Genomic DNA, 16,585 nt, shown 5'->3' with positions numbered 1-16,585 from the left:
ACAAGTGAATGAGTAGATCACCTTTATAGAAAACTTGAAAAGATTCATATTTTTAAAAATCCAGTACAAAATAGGGGTTGCAGCAAACACACCCGCCATGAAAGCACTATGGCATTACTTCTCCCTTCCACTTAGCAGCCCCCAAGGAGACTAACTGCCTGCTTACACAGAAACTAGTGGAGACTCTGAAGCCCTTTGGGGTTTTTGAAGAGAAAGAGGAACTTCAGTGCAGGATTTTAATTTTGGGAGAATTAACCTGGTAAAAGACTGGATACAAGAAATCAGTGAAAGCAAGAGTGTTCCACAATCTGTAATAGAACATGCTGATGGGAAAATGTTTACATCTGGATCTTACAGATTAGGAGTATATACAAAAAACTGCCAATATTGATGCATTGTGTGTTGCAACAAGACATGTTGATTGAAGTGACTTTTTCACCTCATTCTATGATAAGTTGAAATTACAGGGAGAAGTAAAAGATTTAAGAGCTGTTGAAGAGGCATTCGTACCAGTTATCAAACTGTTTGATGGGATAGAGATTGATATTTTGTTTGCACGATTAGCACTGCAGACTATTCCAGGAAACTTGGACTTAAAACATGACAGTCTGCTTAAAAATTTAGATATGTATAAGAAGTCTTAATGATTGCAGGGTTTTGATTTTGTTGCAAATCAATGAAATGGTTTTACTAGATGTTTTACATCTAGTATCAAACATTGACAACTTCAGGTTAACCCTGAGGGCTATCAAACTGTGGGCCAAATGCCACAACATCTACTCCAATGTATTAGGTTTCCTCAGTGGTATCTCCTGGTATATGCTCATAGCAGGAACTTGCCAGCTTTGTCCAAATGCGATAGCATCAACTCTTGTACATAAATTATTCTTGGTATTTTCTAAATGATATGTGTTTAGATCATATTAAAATAAAGTTGATTATAGACTCTGAAAAAAAAAAATCCAGGGCACTCTCAATGTGCAGCCTTGCCTATGCACTGTATCTTTGAACTGAAAAGTGTCTTTGCAAATTAGTTTTCTAATTAGTGAAGTTCCAATAAAATGAGTTTTTCAAAAATTTTTCTTTTAAAAGTAATAAATGATACTGGCAAGCAGCCTTAATTGTGTTTTGTTCTGAAGTGTTAATAACCTATTCCTTTTTTTTTTAATCATTGCTTAATTTTCTGTGAAGTGGTTGAATTGGTTTTTGTTGTTGTTTTGTTTTCAGAACAATGAAACCTGATGGAAATGCTAACTTAGATCTATCATCCCAAACAATGGATGTATGTTACTGGTCTTATAGGCAGAGTGGTGTTACCCTACATCTCCCAGAAAAATACTCAAATAAAGAATTATGATATAGTTTCATTTACAGGTCTAATGGCAGTGAAATTAGGAATTTGAATCATAATTGCTTCAATATTTTCAGAATGTGGTTGAAGGTTTTCCTTTTTCTTTAGAACTAGGTAATGACGTTGGTGATTCTGACCTTTGGCTGGCTGAGAAAAATAAAGACCGGTTATGTCAAGACATGGCTGAGAGACTAACATAAAAATAGAGGGCTTCCCTGGTAGCTCAGATGGTAAGGAGTCTGCCTGCAATGTGGGTAACCAGGGTTTGATCCCTGAGTCAGGAAGATTGCCTGGAGAAGGAAATGGCAACCCACTCCAGTATTCTTTCCTGGAAAATCCCATGGATGGCAGAGCCTGGCAGGCTAGAATCCACGGGGCCACAAAGAGTCAGACATGACTGAAAGACTAACATAACAAGATGAGGTTGGTGGTTCACGGGATTAGATATGATAGACAGAGTGCCTGAAGAACTGTGGAAGAAGGTTCATGACAATGTACAGGAGACAGGGATCAAGACCATCCCTAAGAAAAAGAAATGTGAAAAAGCAAAATGGCTGTCTGAGGAGGGCTTACAAATAGCTGTGAAAAGAAGAGAAGTGAAAAGCAAAGGAGAAAAGGAAAGATACAAGCATCTGAATGCAGAGTTTCAAAGAATAGCAAGGAGAGATAAGAAAGCCTTCCTCAGTGATCAATGCAAAGAAATAGAGGAAAGCAATAGAATGGGAAAGACTAGAGATCTCTTAAAGAAGATTAGAGTAACCAAGGGAAAATTTCAGGCAAACATGGGTTCAATAAAGGACATTGAGCCCTGAGGTATGGACCTTAGGTAAGGACATTGAGCTCTTAGGTGTGGACCTAAGAGAAGCAGAGGATATTAAGAAGAGGTGAAAAGAATACACAGAAGAACTATACAGAAAAGATCTTCATGACCCAGGTGATCATGATCATATGATCACTCACCAAGAGCCAGACATCCTGGGAATGTCAAGTCAAGTGGGCCTTAGGAAGCATCACTACAAACAAAGCTAGTGCAGGTGATGGAATTCCAGTTGAGCTATTTCAAATTCTGAAGATGATGCTGTGAAAATGTTGCACTCAATATGCCAGCAAATTTGGAAAACTCAGAAGTGGCCCCAGGACTGAAAGAGCTCAGTTTTCATTCCAATCCCAAAGAAAGGCAAGCCAAAGAATGCTCAAACTACTGCACAATTGCGCTCATCTCACACACTAGTAAAGTAATGCTCAAAATTCTCCAAGCCAGGCTTCAACAGTACGTGAGCCATGAACTTCCAGATGTTCAAGGTGAATTTAAAAATGCAGAGGAACTGTAAAGATGGCAGAGGAATAGGATGGGAAGACCACTTTCTCCCTCACAAATTCCTCAAAAGAACATTTCAACGCTGAGCAAACTCCACAAAACAACTTCTGTAGGCTGGCAGAGGACATCAGGCAACCAAAAAGCAGACCATTGTCTTCAAAAACAGTGAACCTCTCTGAGTGTCCCTCAATGTGGAGAAACTTTTCATCTTTAACCTAGAAGTTTTATCATCGGTGCTGTATTGATGGAGAAGTCTAGAGGCTACTGTAAAAATAAAACTGAAAACCAGAAGCAGGAGACTTAAATCCAAAGCCTGAAAACATTAGAGAACGCTTGAATTCAGGGAACATTAAGCAATAGGAGCTCATCAAATGCCTTCATACCTACACCGAAACCAAGCTCCACCCAAGGGCCAACAAGTTCCAAAACAAGACATATCATGCAAATTCTCCAGCAACACAGGAACACTCCCCTGAGCTTCAATATACAGGCAGCTCAAAATTATTCCAAAACCTTTGATGTCTCATAACCCATTACTGCTCACTCCATTACACTCCAGAGAGAAGAAACCCAGCTCCACCCAGCAGAACTCCAACACAAGCCTCCCTAACCAGGAAACCTTGACAAGCCACTGATAGAACCCCACCCAAAGTGAGGAAGCTCCATAATAAAGAGAACTCCACAAATTACCAGAATATAAAAAGGCCACCCCAAACACAGCAATATAACCAAGATGAAGAGACAGAGGAATACTCAGCAGGTAAAGGAACAGGAGAGCTGCCCACCAAACCAAACAAAAGAGGAAGAAGTAGGGAATCTACCTGAGAAGGAATTCCGAATATTGATAGTGAAAATGATCCAAAATCTTGAAATCAAAATGAAATCACAGATGAATAGCCTAGAGACAAGGGTTGAGAAGATGCAAGAAAGGTTTAACAAGGACCTAGAAGAAATAAAAAAGAGTCAAAATATAATGAATAACGCAATAAATGAGATCAGAAACACTCTAGAGGCAACAAATAGTAGAATAACGGAGGCAGAAGATAGGATTAGTGAAATAGAAGATAGAATGGTAGAAATAAATGAATCAGAGAGGAAACAAGAAAAACGAATTAAAAGGAATGAGGACAATCTCAGAGACCTCCAGGACAATATGAAACGCTCCAACATTCGAATTATAGGAGTCCCAGAAGAAGAAGACAGAAAGAAAGATCATGAGAAAATCCTTGAGGAGATAATAGTTGAAAACTTCCCGAAAATGGGGAAGGAAATAATCACCCAAGTCCAAGAAACGCAGAGAGTTCCAAATAGGATAAAACTAAGGCGAAACACCCCAAGACACATATTAATCAAATTAAAAAATATCAAACACAAAGAACAAATATTAAAAGCAGCAAGGGAAAAACAACAAATAACACACAAGGGGATTCCCATAAGGATAACAGCTGATCTTTCAATAGAAACTCTTCAGGCCAGGAGGGAATGGCAAGACATACTTAAAGTGATGAAAGACAGTAACCTACAGCCCAGATTACTGTACCCAGCAAGGATCTCATTCAAATACGAAGGAGAAATCAAAAGCTTTACAGACAAGCAAAAGCTGAGAGAATTCAGCACCACCAAACCAGCTCTCCAACAAATTCTAAAGGATATTCTCTAGACGGGAAACACAAAAAGGGTGTATAAACCCAAACCCAAAACAATAAAGAAAATGGTAACGGGATCATACTTATCAATAATTACCTTAAACGTAAATGGGTTGAACGCCCCAACCGAAAGGCAAAGACTGGCTGAATGGATACAAAAACAAGACCCCTCTATATGCTGCTTACAAGAGACCCACCTCAAAACAAGGGACACATACAGACTGAAAGTGAAGGGCTGGAAAAAGATATACCATGCAAATAGAGACCAAAAGAAAGCAGGAGTGGCAATACTCATATCCGATAAAATAGACTTTAAAACAAAGGCTGTGAAAAGAGACAAAGAAGGCCACTACATAATGATCAAAGGATCAATCCAAGAAGATATAACAATTATAAATATATATGCACCCAATATAGGAGCACTGCAATATGTAAGACAAATGCTAACAAGTATGAAAGGGGAAATCAACAATAACACAATAATAGTGGGAGACTTTAATACCCCACTCACACCTATGGACAGATCAACTAAACAGAAAATTAACAAAGAAACGCAAACTTTAAATGATACATTAGATCAGTTAGACCTAATTGATATCTATAGGACATTTCACCCCAAAACAATGAATTTCACCTTTTTTTCAAGTGCTCATGGAACCTTCTCCAGGATAGATCACATCCTGGGCCATAAATCTAAACTTGATAAATTCAAAAAAATCAAAATCATTCCAAGCATCTTTTCTGACCATAATGCAGTAAGATTAGATCTCAATTACAGGAGAGAAACTATTAAAAATTCCAACATATGGAGGTTGAACAACACACTTCTAAATAACCAACAAATCACAGAAGAAATCAAAAAACAAATCAAAATATGCATAGAGACTAATGAAAATGAAAACACAACAACCCAAAACCTGTGGGACACTATAAAAGCAGTGCTAAGAGGAAAGTTCATAGCAATACAGGCATACCTCAAGAAACAAGAAAAAAGCCAAATAAATAACCTAACTCTACAACTAAAGCAACTAGAAAAGGAAGAGTTGGAGAACCCCAGAGTTAGTAGAAGGAAAGAAATCTTAAAAATTAGGGCAGAAACAAATGCGAAAGAAACAAAAGAGACCATAGCAAAAATCAACAAAGCCAAAAGCTGGTTCTTTGAAAGGATAAATCAAATTGACAAACCATTAGCCAGACTCATCAAGAAGCAAAGAGAGAAAAATCAAATCAATAAAATTAGAAATGAAAATGGAGAGATCACAACAGACAACACAGAAATACAAAGGATCTTAAGAGACTACTATCAGCAGTTGTATGCCAATAAAATGGACAACGTGGAAGAAATGGACAAATTCTTAGAAAAGTACAATTTTCCAAAACTGAACCAGGAAGAAATAGAAAAACTTAACAGACCCATCACAAGCACAGAAATTGAAACTGTAATCAGAAATCTTCCAGCAAACAAAAGCCCAGGTCCAGACGGCTTCACAGCTGAATTCTACCAAAAATTTCGAGAAGAGCTAACACCTATCCTACTCAAACTCTTCCAGAAAGTTGAAGAGGAAGGTAAACTTCCAAACTCATTCTATGAGGCCACCATCACCCTAATACCAAAACCTGACAAAAATATCACAAAAAAAGAAAACTACACTGATGAACATAGATGCAAAAATCCTCAACAAAATTCTAGCAATCAGAATCCAACAACACATTAAAAAGATCATACACCATGACCAAGTGGGCTTTATCCCAGGGATGCAAGGATTCTTCAATATCCGCAAATCAATCAATGTAATTCACCACATTAACAAATGGAAAATAAAAACCATATGATTATCTCAATAGATGCAGAGAAGGCCTTTGACAAAATTCAACATCCATTTATGATAAAAACTCTCCAGAAAGCAGGAATAGAAGGAACATACCTCAACATAATAAAAGCTATATATGACAAACCCACAGCAAACATTATCCTCAATGGTGAAAAATTGAAAGCATTTCCCCTAAAGTCAGGAACAAGACAAGGGTGCCCACTTTCACCGCTACTATTCAACATAGTTCTGGAAGTTTTGGCCACAGCAATCAGAGCAGAAAAAGAAATAAAAGGAATCCAAATTGGAAAAGAAGAAGTAAAACTTTCACTGTTTGCAGATGACATGATCCTCTACATAGAAAACCCTAAAGACTCCACCAGAAAATTACTAGAGATCATCAATGAATATAGTAAAGTTGCAGGATATAAAATCAACACACAGAAATCCCTTGCATTCCTATACACTAATAATGAGAAAGTAGAAAAAGAAATTAAGGAAACAATTCCATTCACCATTGCAACGAAAAGAATAAAATACTTAGGAATATATCTACCTAAAGAAACTAAAGACCATTCTTTTACAAGTGGTTGACCAGTTTTCCCAGCACCACTTGTTAAAGAGATTGTCTTTACTCCATTGTATATTCTTGCCTCCTTTGTCAAAGATAAGGTGTCCATATGTGTGTGGATTTATCTCTGGGCTTTCTATTTTGTTCCATTGATCTATATGTCTGTCTTTGTGCCAGTACTTTCTAACACCACACACAAAAATAAACTCAAAATGGATTAATGATCTAAATGTAAGATCAGAAACTATAAAACTCCTAGAGGAGAACATAGGCAAAACACTCTCAGACATAAATCACAGCAGGATCCTCTATGATCCACCTCCCAGAATTCTGGAAATAAAAGCAAAAATAAACAAATGGGATCTAATTAAAATTAAAAGCTTCTGCACAACAAAGGAAAATATAAGCAAGGTGAAAAGACAGCCTTCTGAATGGGAGAAAATAATAGCAAATGAAGCAACTGACAAACAACTAATCTCAAAAATACACAAGCAACTTATGCAGCTCAATTCCAGAAAAATAAACGACCCAATCAAAAAATGGGCCAAAGAACTAAATAGACATTTCTCCAAAGACATACGGATGGCAAACAAACACATGAAAAGATGCTCAACATCACTCATTATTAGAGAAACGCAAATCAAAACCACAATGAGGTACCACTCCACACCAGTCAGAATGGCTGTGATCCAAAAATCTGCAAGCAATAAATGCTGGAGAGGGTGTGGAGAAAAGGGAACCCTCCTACAGTGTTGGTGGGAATGCAAACTAGTACAGCCACTATGGAGAACAGTGTGGAGATTCCTTAAAAAATTGCAAATAGAGCTACCTTATGACCCAGCAATCCCACTTCTGGGCATACACACCGAGGAAACCAGAATTGAAAAAGACACATGTACCCTAATGTTCATCGCAGCACTGTTTATAATAGCCAGGACATGGAAGCAACCTAGATGTCCATCAGCAGATGAATGGATAAGAAATCTGTGTTACATATACACAATGGAATATTACTCAGCCGTTAAAAAGAATTCATTTGAATCAGTTCTGATGAGATGGATGAAACTGGAGCCGATTATACAGAGTGAAGTAAGCCAGAAAGAAAAACACCAATACAGTATACTAACACACATATATATATGGAATTTAGAAAGATGGCAATGACGACCCTGTATGCAAGACAGCAAAAAAGACACAGATGTGTATAACGGACTTTTGGACTCAGAGGGAGAGGGAGAGGGTGGGATGATTTGGGAGAATGGCATTGTAACATGTATACTACCATGTAAGAATCGAATCGCTAGTCTATGTCTGACGCAGGATACAGCATGCTTGGGGCTGGTGCATGGGGATGACCCAGAGAGATGTTATGGGGAGGGAGGTGGGAGGGGGGTTCATGTCTGGGAATGCACGTAAGAATTAAAGATTTTAAAATTAAAAAATAAATAAATAAATAAAAAGCTAAAAATATATAATAAAATGACAACAGCTGTAATGTTTGCAGTCAAAAAAAAATGCAGAGGAAGCAGTGATCAAATTACCAACATCTGTTGGATCATCAAAAAATCAATAGAGTTCAAGAAAAACATCTATTTCTTCTGTATTGACTATGCCAAAGCCTTTGACTGTGTGGATCACAAGAAACCGGAAAATTCTGAAAGAGATGGGAATACCAGACCACCTGACCTGCCTCCTGAGAAATCTGTACGCAGGTCAAGAAGCAACAGCTAGAACCAGACATGGAACAACAGACTGGTTACAAATTGGGAAAGGAGTACATCAATGCTGTATATTGTCACCCTGCTAATTTAACTTATATGAAGAATACATCATGTGAAACACTGGGCTAGATGAAGCACAAGCTAGAATCAAGATTGCCAGGAGAAATATCAATAACCTCAGATACGCAGATGACACCACCCTTATGGCAGAAAGTGAAGAAGAATTAAAGAACCTCTTGATGGAAGTGAAAGAAGAGAGTGAAAAAGTTGACTTAAAACTCAACATTCAGAAAACTAAGATCACAGCGTCTGGTCCCATCTCTCCATGGCAAATAGATGGAGAAACAGTGGAAACAGTGATAGACTATTTTTTGGGCTCCAAAATCACTGCAGATGGTGAGTGCAGCCATGAAATTTAAAGACACTTGCTCCTTGGAAGAAAAGTTATGACCGACCTAGATAGCATATTAAAAAGCAGAGACATTACTTTGCCAACAAAAGTACATCTAGTCAAGGCTAAGGTTTTTCCAGTAGTCATGTATGGATGTGAGAGTTAGACTGTAAAGAAAGCTGAGCAGTGAAGAACTGATGCTTTTGAACTGTGGTGTTGGAGAAGACTCTTGAGAATTCCTTGGACTTCAAGAAGATCCAACCAGTCCATCCTAAAGGAAATAAGTCCTGAATATTCATTGGAGGGGCTGATGCTGAAGCTGAAACTCCAATACTTTGGCCACCTGATGTGAAGAAATGACTCATTGGAAAAGAACTGATGCTGGGAAAGATTAAAGGTGAGAGGAGAAGGGGACAAAAGAGGATGAGATGGTTGGATGGCATCACTGACTCAACTCAATGGACATGAGTTTGAGTAAACTTTGGGTGTTGGTGATGGACAGGGAGGCCTGGCATGCTGCAGTCCTTGGGGTCTCAAAGAGTCAGACACGACTGAATGACTAAACTGAACTGAACTAATATGATAATATATGCATCCATACAATGTCTACAATCATTTTAGGGTTTTATATACAGACTGAGCCAGTCTGCTCTGCTAGAATTTCATACCCATACTGTCTACATGCTTATTTGATTTTCTATTAAGTTTCACAATTACTTTTCTGTGAATTTTCCTATTTCACTACACAGTACAAAACTGAGTAATATCCCCAGTAGAATATACCACTTACTTAGTGCTGTGAGTATTTGGATAATATCTGATCCTTAGTTGACACCATTCTTTTTGGCTATAACATCAAACTTTGGTCTTTATTATTAAAACACAAAAACTAATCTTGAGTGCCTGATTTTGTTATTAGGGTATAATTTACATAGAATGAAACATAGTCTAAAATGTTCAGCTTGATAAGTTTTGATAGTTGACTGGAACTATGTAGCCATCTATATTCCACCCAGAACAAGACATAGAACACTGTCATCACCCCAGAAATCTCTCCTGTGCTTCTTTCTAGTTAAATTCTTCCTCAGAAGCAACCCCTTTCTGAATTCAGCTACTGAAAATTAGTTCTGATTTTTCTACACTTTTTATAAATGGATTCATACAGTATATATACTTTGGAGTCCATTTTTCCCCTTGGTGCAATGTCCATAAAATTTATCCTTGTTGCTTTGTAATTGGTAATTAGTTCTTTTAAAAAAGTATTTATTCATTTATTTGGCTGCATGAGATCTTAGTTGCTGCATGTAGGATTTTCAATCTTTAGTTGTGACATTTCCTTTTTATTACTGAGTAGTATTGAAAGGCTCCATACATTCTTGAAAGATTCTTTTCATACTGTGATTTGTGTGTATATAGCATGCACTTTAGAAATGTAAAATCTTTACCAAAGTGGATTTTTTGAATAATTTTCATTCAGATATAGTCTTCATATGATACACTCATTTGAATTTAATCTAGCACTGAGAGAGGGTCTTTGCTTGTTAAGTTGTCTTTGTTATCCAAAAACATTTCAAAACCATGATTTTAAAAAATATAGACATAATACCCATGCTTAGCAATTTACCACTGCTAACGTGATCATCAACTCTTAAGGCAATTAGGCTGTGTGAAACTAACCCACATCAAAGAAAAGAGCCAAATTTGCAGTAGTCAGTCTTCAAAAGCATTTCTCTTTTGCATGACGAGAATGATGTGGGCTTCATCAAAGGATGTACATGATGAGGAAAATTCTACCTCCTTGAACTTTGGGGGTGAAAATTACTTTAACATATCACTTGGAACTTCTATAAATTTTTTCATGATAAAATGTGATAAAACCACATAGGTTTGTAACAATAATCTAAGTGTTACTTGGGGGATAAATATGGCATCCAAACACTAATGTTGGCACTGTCCACATATTTAAGCTGGCCTCTGGTACTTGTCAGTTGTCCAACAAATGTTTTTTGATTACCTGCTACCTTCCAGGACCAAAGCTCTACAAGTCCTTAAAGATCAATGAGTCATAGTTAATGACATAGATCTATAAATTTTATTGCAAGCATGCTGCTAAGTTGTTTCAGTTGTATCCAACTTTGTTCCTATGGACTGTAGACTGCCAGGCACCCCTGTCCATGGGATTCTCCAGGCCAGAACACTGGAATGGGTTGCCATGCCTTCCTCCAGGGGATCTTCCCATCCCAGGGATCAAACACAGGTATCTTATGTCTACTGCATTGGCAGGTGGGTTCATTACCACTAGCGCTACCATAGAAGCCTGAAATGTTAACTAAGTTATGAAAGCTGTTTTATATATATATATACATATACATATGCATATACACATACATATATATATATACATATACATATACATATAGATCTGGGGTCTACAACACTGAAGATTTGGAGAAGGAGATAATGGCAAATAGGTGAAGCCAAGTACCTTAAATCCCTTATGATTATACAGTGGAAGTGAGAAATAGATTTAAGGGACTAGATCTGATAGATAGACTGCCTGATGAACTATGGAATGAGGTTCATGACATTGTACAGGAGACAAGGATCAAGACCATCCCCATGGAAAGGAAATGCATAATGGCTATCTGGGGAGGCCTTACAAATAGCTGTGAAAAGAAGAGAAGCGAAAAGAAAAGGAGAAAAGGAAAGATATAAGCATCTGAATGCAGAGTTTCAAAGAATAGCAAGAAGAGATAAGAAAGCCTTCCTGAGCGATCAATGCAAAGAAATAGAGGGAAACAACAGAATGGGAAAGACTAGAGATCTCTTCCAGAAAATTACAGATACCAAGGGAATATTTCATGCAAAGATGGGCTTGATAAAAGACAAAATGGTATGGAATTAACAGAAGCAGAAGATATTAAGAAGAGGTGGCAAGAATACATGGAAGAACTGTACAAAAAAGATCTTCACGACCCAGATAATCATGATGGTGTGATCACTAATCTAGAGCCAGACATCCTGGAATGTGAAGTCAAGTGGGCCTTAGAAAGCATCACTATGAACAAAGCTAGTGGAGGTGATGGAATTCCAGTTGAGCTATTTCAAATCCTGAAAGATGATGCTGTGAAAGTGCTGCACTCAATATGCCAGCAAATATGGAAAACTCAGCAGTGGCCACAGGACTGGAAAAGGTCAGTTTTTATTTCAACCCCAAAGAAAGGTAATGGCAAAGAATGCTCAAACTACCACACAATTGCACTCATCTCACACGCTAGTAAAGTAATGCTCAAAATTCTCCAAGCCAGGCTTCAGCAATACATGAACCGTGAACTTCCTGATGTTCAAGCTGGTTTTAGAAAAGGCAGAGGAACCAGAGATCAAATTGCCAACATCTGCTGCATCATGGAAAAAGCAAGAGAGTTTCACAAAACGTCTATTTCTGCTTTATTGACTATGCCAGAGCCTTTGACTGTGTGGATCACAATAAACTGTGGAAAATTCTGAGAGAGATGGGAATGCCAGACCACCTGACCTGCCTCTTGAGAAATCTGTATGCAGGTCAGGAAGCAACAGTTAGAACTGGACATGGAACAACAGACTGGTTCCAAATAGGAAAAGGAGTACGTCAAGGCTGTATATTGTCACCCTGCTTATTTAACTTCTATGCAGAGTACATCATGAGAAACGCTGGGCTGGAAGAAGCACAAGCTGGAATCAAGATTGCCGGGAGAAACATCAATAACCTCAGATATGCAGATGACACCACCCCTACGGCAGAAAGTGAAGAGGAACTAAAAAGCCTCTTGATGAAAGTGAAAGAGGAGAGCGAAAAAGTTGGCTTAAAGCTCAACATTCAGAAAACGAAGATCATGGTATCCAGTCCCATCACTTCATGGGAAGTAGATGGGGAAACAGTGGAAACAGTGTCAGACTTTATTTTTTAGGGCTCCAAAATCACTGCAGATGGTGACTGCAGACATGAAATTAAAAGACACTTACTCCTTGGAAGAAAAATTATGATCAACCTAGATAGTATATTCAAAAGCAGAGACATTACTATGCCGACTAAGGTCCATCTGGTCAAGGCTATGGTTTTTCCAATGGTCATGTATGGATGTGTGAGTTGGACTGTGAAGAAGGCTGAGCGCTGAAGAATTGATGCTTTTGAACTGTGGTGTTGGAGAAGACTCTTGAGAGTCCCTTAGACTGCAAGGAGATACAACCAGTCCATTCTGAAGGAGATCAGTCCTGGGATTTCTTTGGAAGGAATGATGCTAAAGCTGAAACTCCAGTACTTTGGCCACCTCATGCGAAGAGTTGACTCATTCGGAAAAGACTTTGATGCTGGGAGGAATTGGGGGCAGGAGGAGAAGGGGAAGACAGAGAATGAGATGGCTGGATGGCATCACTGACTCGATGGACGTGAGTCTGGGTGAACTCCGGGAGTTGGTGATGGACAGGGAGGCCTGGCGTGCTGCGATTCATGGGGTCGCAAAGAGTCGGACACGACTGAGTGACTGAACTGAACTGAACTGAAAGTTCCTTGGTGTTCCAGTGATTAAGAATCCGCCTTCCAACGCAGGAACGTGATTTTGATCCCTGGTCAGGGGACTAAGATGCCACATTCATGCATATGTTCATGCTAAGTTGCTTCAGTTGTGTCCGACTCTTTGTGACCCCATGGACTGTAGCCCACCAGGCTCCCCTCCCCCTGGGATTCTCTCAGCAAGAGTACCGGAATGGGTTTCCATAGCCTACTCCAGGGGAGTTCCCCAAACTAGAGATCAAACCCACATCTCATATCTCCTGCATTGGGAGGAAGGTTCTTTACCTCTAGCACCACTTGGGAAACCCACATATTTATTACATGTCATTTTTTTTTTTTTAGTTTTAGTTTTTTCCCTCTGCTCAACTGCTCAGACCTTATCAGAGGAATTAAACAGAAAGCAGAGGTCCAAGAGAAATTTAGTATATGCTCCCAGCTTTAAAAATCCCTGCTTGTTTAGTTTTCCAAGGAATCTGGGTAAGTTAAACACAGTTTGTGTATGTGTAAAAAGGAAGCCCTGTCTTTCTTTGAGCATAACAGAGCATGAAGATTCCTGGAGAAGAGGAGAAAACAAATACTGCTAGAGAGAGCATACATTTTGCAAGTTGGATGAAATTAGAATAAATTCTTTTCTAAAATTTTCTTTCTCTCATACAAAATGGAGAAACCAGTAAAGGTACGTATGACTAATTTCAATATCCAGAAAATAAGACCATAAGATGCATTTTGTAAAACTAACTAGGGCTGAAAGACACATCTTTGTTTGCATAGTCCGAGTTCCATTTTCATCTTGCCCTGAGAACATATATTTAATTTATTGAATTATTACTATAAATTAAAAAGATGCTATTTCATTTTATTATTTTTTAATGAATTTATTTTTTATTGAAGGATAATTGCTTTAAAGAATTTTGCTTTTTTCTGTCAAACCTCAGCACTAGATTTCTAAACATCTGAGGGCTTCTCTTAGCAGAAAAATACTCTCCTTCCCACAAACAAATTCTTAATCTCATGGTCTGTCTCTCATAGACTATCTGTCTATCCATCCATCAATAGATATAGACAAAGTTAATTGTATTAGCTATTGCTACCTAAACATCTTAGAACCTGGTTGCTTGAAATAACAATTATTTCTTATTTGTCAGGAGTTTACATGTAGCTGGGTGGTTCCACTGATAAGAACTAGGCTTAGCAGAACTGACCTGTGTGTCTGTGATCTGGAGTTGGTCCTCTGGATGTTTTTGATGATATTGGTTGGACCTTGTCACATGTTATAACTTGGTTATAACCTTGGTTATATACAACCCAACTCTGCTCCCTGAATCTCTCATCCTCTAGCATACTGGCATGGGTATGTTGTCAGTGAGTGCAGAGGACCCAGAGTGAAAGTGGAAATGCACAAATCCTTTTCCAGCCTCCACTTGCTCTATATTTGCTAATGTCCCAATGACCAAAGTGAGTCGCATGACCAAACCTAGTGTCAGCATGGGAAGGCATTACCAAGGTGGAGGGGTGCAGGAGAGAGTAAGAAAGGGACCTGAGAACTTCAGTAGAGGCACTCAGGTGGCCTTGAACAATTCCCGGAGAGCAAGATAGAGAAATAAACATCCCAAACTCTAAAAGCTTTGCTTAGTATTTCCTTTAGTCTAGAATTCTCTTGTTTGACCTTTTTCATTCATTCAGTCTCAATTTAAATGACCTTCCTTGAAGAGGTCTTGGCTCACTACCCTAACTAACTTAAGACACTCCTTCCCCCTTATGACTTTTTACTTAGCAGTAGCTATCAATAACAAAATAATAATACATAATATTGCTGCTGCTACTGCTAAGTCACTACAGTCGTGTCCGACTCTGTGCGACCCCACAGACGGCAGCCCACCAGGCTCTCCTGTCCCTGGGATTCTCCAGGCAAGAACACTGGAGTGGGTTACCATTTCCTTCTCCAATGTGAAAAGTGAAAAGTGAAAGTGAAGTCACTCAGTCGTGTCCGACTCTTCATGACCCCATGGACTGCAGTCCACCAGGCTCCTCCATCCATGGGATTTTCCAGGCAAGAGTACTGGGGTGGGGTGCCATTGCCTCCTTCAATATATATTAGGTTGATACAAAATTAGTGGCAGTTTCAGATGGCGAATTTTAAATCATTGTAACTAGGCTCAAACACCTTTATTAAGCAAAATGGAAACTATTACAGTCAACACATTTTTGACCAATGAGATTATAAATAAATTGTTTATTTCTATAATGTAAAAACCCATATTTCAGGATTTGACAAACTCTTGGAAGCAGTCTCTGCCTCCTGCTGGTTGTGGAAGTGTTTTCCCTGCAAAAAGGTGTTGAGATGCTTGAAGAAGTGGTGGTTGGTCAGAAGCCAGGTAAATATGGTGCATGAGGCAAAAGTTCATAGCCCAATTCATTCAATTTTTGAAGAACTGCTTGTGTGACGCATTGAACACGTTGTGATGGAGAAGAATTGTGATCATTCTGTTGACCAATACTGGTTGCAGGCATTGCAGTTTTCAGTGCTTCTCATTAATTTAGCAAGCATACTTCTAAACTGTAATTGTTTCATTGGGATTCAGAAATCTGTAGTGGACCAGATGGGCCGTAGACCACCAAACAGTGACCATGACCTTTTTTTGGTGCACGCTTGGCTTTGGGAAGTGATTTGGAGCTTCTTCTCAGTCCAGTCACTGAGCTGTTCATCACTGGTTGTCATATAAAATCCACTTTTCATCGCATGTCACAATCTGATTGAGAAATGGTTTGTTGTTTTTGTGTACAGTAAGAGAAGATGACACTTCAAAACAACTTTTTTGATATTTGGTCAGCTCTTGAGGTACCCACTTATCAAGCTTTTTCACCTCTCCAATTTACTTCAAATGCATAGGACCATAGAATGGCTGATGTTTAATTCTTTGGCTACATCTCATGTAGTTGTAAGAGGATTAGCTTCAATGACGGTTCTCAACTGGTCATTGTTAACTTCTGATGGATGGTTGGCCACTACACTCCTCATCTTCAAGGTTCTCATTTCCTCTGCAAAACTTGAACCATCATTGTACCATATGTTTGTTATCAGTTCCTGGGCCAAACGCATTGCTGATGTTGAGAGTTATCTCTGCTGCTTTATAATCCATTTTGAACTCAAATTTAAAAAAAAAATCACTCGAACTTGCTTTTTGTCTAAAATCATTTACAGAGTCTAAAATAAATATAAAAAAGCA

The 16,585-nt window shown here is 38.5% G+C and overlaps 1 pseudogene; it reads left to right on the top strand.

The window, feature by feature from the left end:
- The window catches only part of LOC138417270 (poly(A) polymerase alpha pseudogene), a 52,430-nt pseudogene extending 51,524 nt beyond the window's left edge, over window positions 1-906 (top strand).
- The last annotated feature ends 15,679 nt before the right edge of the window (window positions 907-16,585 follow it).

This window comes from Ovis canadensis, chromosome 13 (genome assembly GCF_042477335.2).
Source record: "Ovis canadensis isolate MfBH-ARS-UI-01 breed Bighorn chromosome 13, ARS-UI_OviCan_v2, whole genome shotgun sequence".
Taxonomy (NCBI): Eukaryota; Metazoa; Chordata; class Mammalia; order Artiodactyla; family Bovidae; genus Ovis; species Ovis canadensis.
This window is presented reverse-complemented; position numbering and strand designations above follow the sequence as displayed.